This window comes from Octodon degus, unplaced genomic scaffold, assembly GCF_000260255.1.
Source record: "Octodon degus isolate 3935 unplaced genomic scaffold, OctDeg1.0 scaffold00106, whole genome shotgun sequence".
Taxonomy (NCBI): Eukaryota; Metazoa; Chordata; class Mammalia; order Rodentia; family Octodontidae; genus Octodon; species Octodon degus.
The window spans coordinates 6,227,010-6,238,837 of NW_004524682.1; the positions used below are offsets into that span (position 1 = coordinate 6,227,010).

An 11,828-nucleotide genomic window follows, 5' to 3' on the forward strand; every position below is an offset into this window, starting at 1 on the left:
TTTTTGTCTGTATGTGTGTTATACATATACCTATTTGTGGTTGACAAGGACACACACTATTGGTAATATCTTTAAAATATATATATATATATAATTATTACAAAGTCTTGTAGTACAAGATTATTACAGTACAAAATAAGACTTCTTGTACTACGCACAGGTTATAATTATATTACCATATCAGTCACAATGAATGAAATAAGCAATACATTAATACGAATTGATGTCTATATTTTATTAAGATTTTTCAGGGCTGGCCAAATAGCTCAGCAGATTAAAGCACCTGAAAGCAGGCACAGGGACCCGGCATTTGATCCCAGAGCTTGCCGTGCCGGCCCTGCCCCTGGGGTGCACTGAGATGGCTATTGAGACTGGGCATGGTGATGCGCGCCTGTAACCCCAGATCTTGGGAGGCTGTAAACAGGCAGATCACTATGAGTCTGATGTAGTAGTGAGACCCTGAACGCCCTGTGAATCCTTCCCTAAAATCCAAAGAAAGAAAGAAGGAAAGAAAGGAAGGAAGGAAGGAAGGAAGAAAGAAAGAAAGAAAGAAAGAAAGAAAGAAAGAAAGAAAGAAAGAAAGAAAGAAAGAAGGAAGATTTTTCTTAATTTCCTTTTCTTTTTCCAATCTCCCACTTGGGATGCCACATTCCAGTTGACAATCATATTTTCTCAGGCTATTCTTGGTTGTAACAGTTTTTCAGACTTCATTTCTAATGGTCTTGATTTATTTGAAGTATACTGATCAGTGTTTCATAAAATAGCTCTCAATTGAATATAGTTTCATGACTATTTGACAGTATGAACTTATGCAAATGAACTTATGTATGTGAAAATCAGACATCTTATATTTATTTAACATTTACTGGATAAGTTAAGGACAATAGTGGTGTTCAGAATATGAAAATGAGTACTACTATGGAAGAATGGTATTTTCCTTTATTCTTATTATAACAATATACCCCTTATTTAGCAGAACAAATTACCTTTTCTCTATAAGTGACATGTTTTCTTGGACAAAATCAAATATTTGAGTATGAAAATATGGGAGTATAGAAATGAACTCTGTTCTAATGAGACCATCTCTTGTCTCTTTTTTGTCTTTTCTCTTTTAATTTAGCCACTGTATTGCTTTATTACTGTATTAACACAGCCATACTCCAATTGCTAGGATGAAATATCTGATACCCACAAGTCAAAGAAAGATTCTTATTTGCCTCACAGTTTTTGGTTGATCAATCAGTGCAGTTGCTTGGGCCCATGACAGAAGATCAGGCAGGTCATAGGAGGAGGACATGGGACCAGATCTGGTGCTGGATTGTTTTGGGGCACTCTTCCCCTCCTTTCTGCTTCCTGGCTTCATAAAGTGGGTTAAAGCACTAAGTGACTTAAAGCAGATTAACTCACTGAGCTAATCATCCCCACAACCCAGTCACTTTCTGAAAGCTCAATGTAAACACATGCAATTTTGAGGAAACATTTTATACTTAAACTATGACAATTATAAATAACAAATCCTGTGGACTAAGTAGATTGAACAAAAACTTATTTTCTCATAATTCTGGTGGCTTGAAGTCCAAGGTCAAGATGTTTGCTGAGCCAGTTTCTTCTGAACCCTCTCCAGACTGTACGGTGGACATTTATTCCTTCTTTTCACATGACTTTTCCTCTCTCTGTGTTCCTTGTCTCCTCTTCTAATGACACCAGTCATATTGGATTAGGGTTCAAATGACCTCTTTTATCTTTTTTTTTTTTTTCATGCATTACTTTTAAAGTACAATCATCACAAAGTCATGTTAATGTGGCTCAGATCTATTCTCAATTTAAGCATTCACAATGTACAAAATAGTTCAACAAATATAAAACTGTTATTCTAAAACTTATTTTTTAATTAAAAATGTATTTTCCTTGTTTTTCACACATAAATTCGTCTGTCAATGTTTGGTTAAAGCTTTTTTTGAAAAAATGTATTTAGTATACGTTTTACGGGGTCACACTGCTCAGCTCCAACTCATAGTGATTCTCCTGTTTTCAGCCTCCCAAGTGTTGGGATTATAGACATGTGCCACCAAGCCAGTCTCAGTGGCAGTCTCAGCATGCCCTGGGGGCAGGGCTGGCACAGCATGAGGGGGACTGAACCCAGGTCCCTGCGTCTGCCTAAGCAGGTGCTTTAATCCTCTGACCTATCTCGCCTGCCCTTGACCTCTTTTATCTTAATTACATCTTTATACATATGCTTATCTCCATATCCAATCACATGAATAGGTCCTGAGAGAAAGAACTTCAAATTTGAATTTTGGGGAGGGTGTAATTCAGCCACAACATTCACAACACCAACAAACTGGGAGATTTCACAATAGGCAAGGAAGCAGTGTAAGGGAAGACTATTAGCTTTCTGTGGCTACAACAAAATGCCTGATACACATACCTTAAAAGAGGAGTGCTTCATTTAGGTTCACATTTCTAGAGGTTGATTGTCAGTCCTTGGTCACCAGATTCCAAGTAGAAACATCACACCAGAAGTGACATGTAGGAGCAAAAGGAGTTCATATTATGGCACCCAGAACCACAGGGCAGGAAAAAAGGACAGAGAAACCGTTCAGGAACCAGAGATAATTCTCAATGCCATGCCCCCCCTGACTTACTCCTTTCAGTGAGGTTTGCTAAGTCTCCTACTAAGACCACTAAGACCTACTAAGTCTCTGTCATCATCTAATCATGCGTTCATATTATGCTCTCATCGGTATCCACTGATGAGATTAGAGCCGTACCATGCAATCGTCTCTGGAAAAGCCTACAAACACACTCACAACTGTGCCTACTAATTTGCTAGGTGTTTCTCAATCTGATTAAGTTGACAATCAACTTAATCACCATAGGAAGTAATAACTGAGATGAACAAAAGTTATTACAGGACTGTCATTCTACAGCTAATCTAATGCAGATAGTTGTAGCAATAGCAGGTGATAGTGGGTGATTATTTGAGAGATTTAATAGGCCATTTAGAGAAGCAAGCTGACTATTTTCTTGAAGTGGGGTCCAAGTGGACAAAAGAAACCTCTTTTCAGCATTTTATTTGATTTGATATGGGGTCTGAACATCATACCATACATTGCTCTATATGAAGGCAGATTCAACAAGAATATGAATGATCTTTTATTGTAAAAATTATAATTTATGTAATTTAGATCTCTAGTTCCTAAGATTAAACAGCAATACAATACATGTCTCGCTTGAGCCTGGAATGAAAACCAAATAAACTCTACTTAAAGTGGGAGAGACAACTTTCCATATGGCTGAGATTTTGGTGTATTTCAGCAACATTACAGTTTTGCTTCTCAAAGCCAGATTTAATTTAGCTGTGTTAAAAATTAAAGGCTCTACCTGGTGCAACAACATCATTTTCTAACAAATAGATGTTTAGAAAACTGGGTTATAGTCCATGTCCTTACATTCCTCACTTATTCTCTCAGTCTTCCACATGTTGAAGAAAGCAGTATTTAACTTTTATCTGTTGTACAATCAGATCGCAATTATCAGGTCTTTTCATCCTATTATAATCAGATAGTTTTAATTATTGCCAAGGTTGTACTTCCTCTAAATTCTTTTTAGTTTCTCTGATGCTTTATACTATGAGTGGGCATGTTTCAATGCTTTATAATTCAAAATGGGATTTCTACACCCAGGCTAATAACTAAGTTAGCTTCACATGGAGGCAAGGCATGTTGAGTCACTTAGTGTCTTTTCATGTGAAGGAAACAGTCTTCTTGCCTACTTTGATCTTCTGGAGAAAATTTCCAGAGCGTTGGAGAGACCACACTAATTTCTAGAATGATGGGAGTCTCTTCAGTTTTTTAATGTCAACTTTCTGTTCTACTGTGTTGGAAAAGGTTGAGTCAGAGTGAAGGTACCATCTGTGTCCTACTGGTGTACCGTAAGAGTGCTGTTATTGTGATACACAGGCCATTTTAGAGTTAATATGAACACATTAGAAAAGCTTAGGAGGAAAACTTCTCTCAAATCTCCTCCATGATAATATTCTTCTTTTAAATGATTGTAAAATTACCCTCAAGTGACCCTATCAAAATGCTAAACAATAGACCAGTCCCTCTTTATCATGAGGAAATAAAGCTAAAATTTTGTCTCCAATGACAGTTTTCACCCCTAAACAGATTTCAGCCAGGCAGCTAGAAAAGCTGGTGGGTGAACTGCACAGGCCATCGTGGGCGCAGAGCTCAGAGCCGGAAAGCAAACAGCTGCTAGAGCCTGATTTGAGTTAAAATAGTGTGAGTGTTTAGTCTGGCGCAGGGCTTCAGGGGAGATTGGCAGCTGGGTCAAACAAAGTCCTTCCATTGGCTCCCTTCCCAGGCAGCTTCTGCTAGTATTTAGTAGGTACTAGTGCAGTGTAGGGCCCTTTTCTCAGAACCTAACATCTGACCGCACCCTCCCTGCTATTTCAAGAAAAAGGGAAAAAAAAAAATCTTCACTTTTGCTTCTTTCGTTATAATTCTCCACTAGACAACCTCTCCCACTAATTGTGTATTAGCCGTGTATGTTATCTTGGGCGCGGACGCACCGTGCTCTCGACGTGGTGTGGAAAGCAGCCTGGTTCAGCGCTGAATTCATAAAACAGCCTTCATGGTTTGTGAAAGAATATCTGTGTACTTAGGCAGGAAACTTTTTGATCTGCAGAAAAGCCAGAAGACCTCTAGGTAAGGCTCTGTGTCAAATCTGCTTTGCGGGGAGAAAGTTGGGCAGTGGGACTGGTTCGTCTCAGTGGGTCTGAGTTTAGAAGGTGCGTGTTTACTTCTCTGGAACTTTAAAAGGTACTGACTATTGTTTGCTTATTTTGTTTGTTTAAATTTTAAAGGAGTACTATAATCTGTAGTTTTACGATTTTGTTTCCTGCTGTTGAATCAAATGCAGTGAACATAATTTTATTATATAGCGAAATCTTTCTAAGCTACCCTAGAAAGAAAGTGTTATGTAGCAGGGAAATTGACCAGTTTTAAAGAGCAATTGTACAATCATTTAAGGACAGGGGACACTGCATTAGACTAACAAGGGTTTAATTACAAAAAAAAAAAAGTTTAATGTTGCTTTGGAAGGAATATTAAGTAAGTTGTCTTTGTCTCGTACTTTTAAATTTTAGTCGCTGATTTAGCCTGTTGGGTCACATTTTTTGTTAGTGCGGAACGCTGCCACGAATCCCTAATGAGGCCCCTTTGCACACGATTTTGGCACTTGGCCAAAATCAACTTCCCAGCGGCAAGCTTTCTCTAAAGAACCTGGGGCATTTTTTTTTTTTTTTTTCCTCTCGATTAGAAATCATGTCTGAAAGCTGCCACAACCAGTTGTGTAGGCATGTCAAAATGACTTTATACAGTAAATATGACACAGGTAACTTCAATGTTTTCCTTTTATAATGAGCTCTATTGCTTATTGCCACCTGAAAGACATTAGAACAAGAACGATCTTACAGAAGATTTACAGGTTTTTGTTTTGTTTTTCTCAGCAAATCAGAGTAAGGGTAGTCACCTCATTGGGAAGTACACAGTGTGAAAAGCTTTTTCAAAACACTTCGGCATAAATAACAGATGAATTCTTAAAACTTAATCTCTGTAAGTAACACTCAGTCAACTGTAAGTAATAAAGTTTTTTAGAAGTTTCGTTATGGGCCCGACGAAGCTTAACATTTTCCGAAGTGGAGTTTTTGTGTATATAAAATATCCTGGTGCTTGGGGCTTTAAGAAAATGTTAACATTTGTTACATAATTTTTAAAAAATATTTAACACCTCGGTATTCCAATAAAAGTTGTACTAGGAATGTTTGGAATACAAGTATGACTGCTAACTTTACATAGCTAAACTTAATTGCTATCTGGCAATCAAAAAGATGACTTTTCATGAAAGAAATTTCGACTGACACTATCAAAGACGTATACAACTAATTTTGGCGACTTACTAATTTTGATATGACGACAGGTGAATTTTGTCCTGTAGGCCAATAAGTTAATTTATACTCCAGTACTTTAAGAGTTAAATTCACAATTTAAAATGAAATTCTGTAGCAATCAAACATTAACAACTTTAGATTTTATATAGCTGTTTTCAGCAATACTTTTAAACATTAAAATTAGGTACACAGCAAGATAAAAGTAGAAAAGTAGAATCTTGGTTTTTCTTCTCTTATCAGATATGTTTTATTACTATCCTAACTGTTTTCACCTTATGTGTTAGTCAGTAACAGTCTAAATAACAACTTTATCTTTTACTTAAAAATAATTATATTTCTTTTTAATGTATTGGTGAGAACAAATGTAAGAGTAACCTGATTTAGAGCTGTTTAATAGGTGTATTGATCTGCGAGTATCTATCACTGTGATTAGTTTCCCTTTATACAGTTGTATCAGAACAAAAAGTAAAAATGAAATATAAAGTCTAGAAAATTCATCTTGGTTCCTTTCAAGTCAATCTACCTATCTACCTCTATGTAAATATAGAAAGAGAGGTAGATAGGAATATTGACGTTGGGGTGAATTGAATCATAACACTGTGCATACCTTACTGTTACCTGAATTGAGGCATGGAGCAGCTGACATTACTATATAAGCCAATATTAAAATTCATACAAGTTATAGATTACAATTTATAGAAATTTACCTGAAAAGTGTTCTGAGTTCACATGTGAATTCTCATTTAATACGTTGGTGTTACCTAATAAAAAAATAAGTTAGTATAAGTAGACACTTCAAAATTTGGATAAAAGAATAGTTTACTTGATTGTTAGCAAACAAGTGGAAAAAAGAGAAAACTTCTCTTGTTCAGAATGATTCATGCCTTAAAAAATGATTTCAAATTTTAGTTTCTTTTAAATTCTTGTTCTCATTTTCTATTCATCTTTTGATGATGAAACAATTTTTACATAGTATATGAAATTAACAGTATACAGCTCTAAAATTTACTGAGACATGCTTTGTCCACAAATTCTATGAATTTTTGTTGCTGTTGTTAATTAGAAGCAGTGTCAAAGTGAAGCACATCAAACGGAACTGTAAGAGCACACACACACATACTGGTTGGTAAGCTCAGAAGAAACTTTACACATTTCATACCTAAAAACATGTTTTTGAGTTGATGTTGAAATATGTAAACATTGAGAACAGTTTAAATTGTAGTTTTTACTTAAATAGTTAAAAACATACTTTAATTTGCTATCACAATGAACTACAAGTATTTCCATGGAATATGCTCTTTGGTGGAATTATTAGCTAATTTTTTGGAGGGGATGTAGAAACAAAGTATCTATTATGTTTTATGTTGTTGAGCTAACTTTTAAAAAAATATTCAGAAAACTACTTTCAAGGAGATATATATTTTAGTATTATGTTTGAATTTATTTGTGAACAATAAAATTGAATAATGTTTCATTCATTAGTTTTCTCATTTTTAAAAAATTTTCAAACCAATTCATACCATTTTACAATGTAGAAACACTTTTTAGAAAAACTTGACATTTATTTCTAGTTTTCAATTTAAATTATGGTATTTTACTACTTTAAGATTTTTTTATTTTTTGTTTGTTTCAATATACAACAGATATATAAAACACATTTGTTCCCAGATTAAAAGACATTACATAATCATCAATTTTTGTTCTATACTTACATGCTATAATACCGTATTATTTTATGTACAGTTTTTAATGTGAGAGATGTTTGCATGGGTTCTTTTAGGTTAGCATTTCGTCATTATAGATGTGCTTTGCTCTAAGAGATCTACATTCCAGCAATGAGAAAAGTGCATGACTTTGTTAGATTGAACATTGTCACTGAATTTTGGCCCAACTGTAGTGACTTCTTCCAAAAAGGTAGTATAGGCAAGATGATTGTGGGTCTGCAGTAAGAAAAGTAGTATGAACACTACCATTTGCTTAGGAGAAAGTATGAGCTAAAATAAAAGATAACACATTTCATAGAAATATTTCATTAATTAATAATATATTTTGAAACATTAAAATTTAGTAGCAATGTATATTAGATTTGTTAGACTTATCTAAAGAATTAACCGACATTTTATTAACTAGTGTTTTATTATTAAATCAGATGAGCAACTATCATACTTCGAAGCATTAATATATAATTATAGATTAAAAAGTCAAATAATTTTTTAAATATGCTCTGGTCTAAGTGCAATTAATAATGACTACAAAGAATAATGTTCACTGATTTTAAGCCTCTTTAACATAAAAGTATCACTATGTACTTATTGAGATTTTTACTTTATATTTGCTCAGTTTTTAATTATCATAAGTCAAATATTGAGATTCAATGTCACTTTTAAACAAGATATTGATAGCGTTATTGTACAATTAACTTGGCCCATCGTGTGCTTAAACCTTGACAATTTCTATCTAACTCTGCCTCCCTCCAAGTGAAGATGAATAGATCCACAAAACACCCTCTTTTATGAAGCTCATTATTTTTTCTTCAGAATATTTTATGAACTCTTTCACTTTTTCTTTTTTTCATGGTCAGGTGTATTTGTCAACCTGTGCTTCTACTTCTGTCCCCAAATATCTTGTATGTATTAATTTGGAAAGTATGGTGGATTGCTGTAATTATTTATTCCATATTACCCTGGCCAAAAAAAAAAAAAAATCAGAGTTGCTTATTCAGAGTTAGTGAATATATGAATCAGTGTAAAAGACTCTATCAAGTTTAATGCTTTCAACAAGTTAAAACTTCACACTATTCAATGTCAATTAGTGTTCTTTAATATGTCTGTGGAATGACTAAATGTATGCCTAGCATTAGTTTTAAAGATTTATTACTTTATCAAATATCTGAATTGTAAGCATTATTTTAATACCAATATTTCTTAAGCTTATCATTGTTTTCATTTTACTATTATTGAAATGTTGTATAACATCCCTTTTTAAAATACGAGACTCAGTAGTCACAGTGCCTTATGTTCCATTTCTCTGGCCGATAAGAGGTCAACTCCCACGTGGGGGAAAGCCTGCAAATAGTTTCAAATTTTCTTCCCTGTGACTATCAGCTGCTTTACTATTTGCAGAGATTTTTGAAAGGAGCAATAGTCTTATTTGGATATTTACATATATGTGAGGAATATACAGGCTTTCTTTGTAGTGGAGTTAAAAAAAAAAACAACTTGAAATAGCAAGCAAGGTTGAGATTAATGGTATGGTATATTTTCATAGTAGTTTACTGTAACTTGCTATTCCTACATATATGATAAGTGGGAAAGATACCCAGTGGGCCCTGAGATGGGCCTTCTGTATTGACCAATAAAGAACTTTAGAGTGACGGGGTGCTCTGAAGTGATATCAGAAAAGAGAAATTGGTCCAGTCTACAGGGTAGATGGTATTTTAGGCCTGTGTAGTATTGCCCTTATTTAAATCTCCATTCTCCCTTCAAAACTCAACATCACTAATCCCAGATATTTTCACAAAGAAAGACAAGTTATAACAGAACATACTCATTCTTATTCCCTGGAGAGAGTACAGTGGGGTTTCTGTGGTGTAGCAATGCTCTTTTATTTATAATGACTTTAAAAAAAAACACGGTGTACATGAGACAGTCCATTCAGTGGCTCACATCACCACAATAACCAACTGAATTCAAGCCTCAGAAAACATAATTAGTTTTTACTTTTGGCTTAAATTTGGCATGATTTCAAGAAGAATGCACAGTTGTTTATGAAAGGTCGCATTGCCCAAAGTTGCAGAACAGATCCATTCTAGTTGTGAGATAATAAATTATGTTTTTATTCAAAATAGCACATCACTATACATTGTGTGTCAGAAGTGTTTAAGCCTTGATAGAATTTGTTGTTCTGAAATTAATTTGTGATATTGGCTTTACACTAACTCCATTTGAGACATAATCTAGAAAATCCTTGTGTTTCTTTTTTACTTTTAATGCCAGGGATCAAACCCAGGGCTCATGCATGTTAGGTAAATGCTCTACCACCGAGGCACATCCTCAGCCCTAAAGGCATTAATTCAAACATTTTTTATTACAGTCCTGAAGTGTAGTGAGACACAGATGTGTGGCCTTTTGCTAATACAGCAGGAATTTTGGGGGAAAAATATGTACATTTTCATTCCTTGTTTGGTGGGATCATAACTCAATCACTTTTTTTTCCTTTTCATTTCTAAAGTGTGTTCATAAATATTTTCTAAAGAGCTTTTAAAAAATCAATAGCCAATTTTAGATATGTTCAAGTAGCTTGCCATTTGACAAAGTTGTTGCCTCGAAAATTCTCACTGACGTGTTTTTTAGTCTATTTCTAAACCAACTTCAGTTGTCAGAAAATCCATCAGTGATGAGAGAGACAAAGAATGATCTGTAATTTTTATACATAAAATAGCTGTTATTAGCTCACAATACTTATAGAATAATGTTTTGTACTAATACATTCTTGTGTAAAATTTTAATTTTACAAACTATTTGTTACTAGAAAGCAGTAGTCAATTTTAATAATGAGTAATTTAAAGCACCTACACTCAAGAGCTGAATTACTGAGTAAATAGGTTGTGAGTAGAATGCATGTTTCTAGGCCATCTCATAGCTTGAATTTATGTTTACTTTTATTTTTATTTATTTATTCTTTTTGGTGGAACCAGGGATTGAACTCAGGCCCTTGCGCTTGTCAGGGAAGTGCTTATTCTACTGAGCCATCTGCCCAGCCCTGTTTTAACTTTTAATATCAAAATAAACAAATAGGAGTGAATGGTATGTGAATAATTTAACTTTCCCATGAGATGTATCTATCTGTGAAACTTGTTCTCTGCTCTTAGATGGCAAAATAGCTTAAAAGTAATTAAATGTTTTATAATTTCTATTTACTGTGTTCAAAACCTATTCAAGATTAAACTTGCAGAAACAGAAAGACACATAAAGGTCTGAACTCATAAATGAGACTATGCAGCCCACAATGAAATTGGATGTAAAGCAAAGGTGTTTATTAATATTTGAGTGGTTTAGATATACAGATAGCATTGCATGTAGAGCCTCTCCTTTCTCACTTGAGAAAAGTGCAATTAAAATAATTTCCAGATGCCCAAATGACAGTTGCATTTATCTAACCTAAATTTTCAGTTTTAATGGGTTTTAAAGTCACTACATTTTAATGGTATTTAAATTAGACTGGAAACATTATTATAAAGTTTACTAGATGAAAGGAACTGATACCTCTGAGCACCATGGACAATTTTCATTTTATTGGCAGTGGAGTTAAGTATTGGAAATGAAATCCAACCAAAATTTATAGCAGCCTTATAAAACTTGGTTATTTTGAGAACAGATATGAATTTAGGCTTTTTTTGTTAGATACTCCTTGGCAGCATGCAAAGTTATTGATGTATAGCTGGAAAAAAGTTTGAATATTTGTATGTTCACAAAATGATGGGCGCACATGTGTATCCGTGTGTGTATGTGTATGTGTGTGTGTGAGAGAGAGAGTGACAGAGAGACAGAGACAGAAATAGAGAAAGAGACAAAGACAGAGAAAGAAAGCTTTTTAATCTGCCTAATGTTAAAAAATTCAGGAGTTATATCTATGTAAATTATTAAAAGTATGGAAGGTGGGCTGGGGAGATAGCTCAGTGGTCTAAGCACTTGTCTGGCAAGCAAAAGGACCCATGTTTGATCCCTGCTACCTCATACTGTGCTGGCTTCATGCCTAATTGGCCACAAAAACTGGGCATGGTTGCACAGGCCTACAATGCCAGCACTGGGGAGGCTGAGACAGGAGGATCACTACAAGTCTGAGCTGTGTAGCAAGACCCTGTGCCAAATAT

The 11,828-nt window shown here is 34.5% G+C and overlaps 1 long non-coding RNA gene across 2 annotated transcripts in view; it reads left to right on the plus strand.

The window, feature by feature from the left end:
- Positions 1 to 4,480: 4,480 nt before the first annotated feature.
- The window catches only part of LOC111818883, a 102,937-nt gene continuing 95,589 nt past the window's right edge, over positions 4,481 to 11,828 (plus strand). For both annotated transcript variants that reach the window (XR_002822758.1, XR_002822757.1), the window contains exon 1: positions 4,481 to 4,712. This is a non-coding gene — a long non-coding RNA (uncharacterized LOC111818883). The remainder of the gene's footprint in view (positions 4,713 to 11,828) is intronic.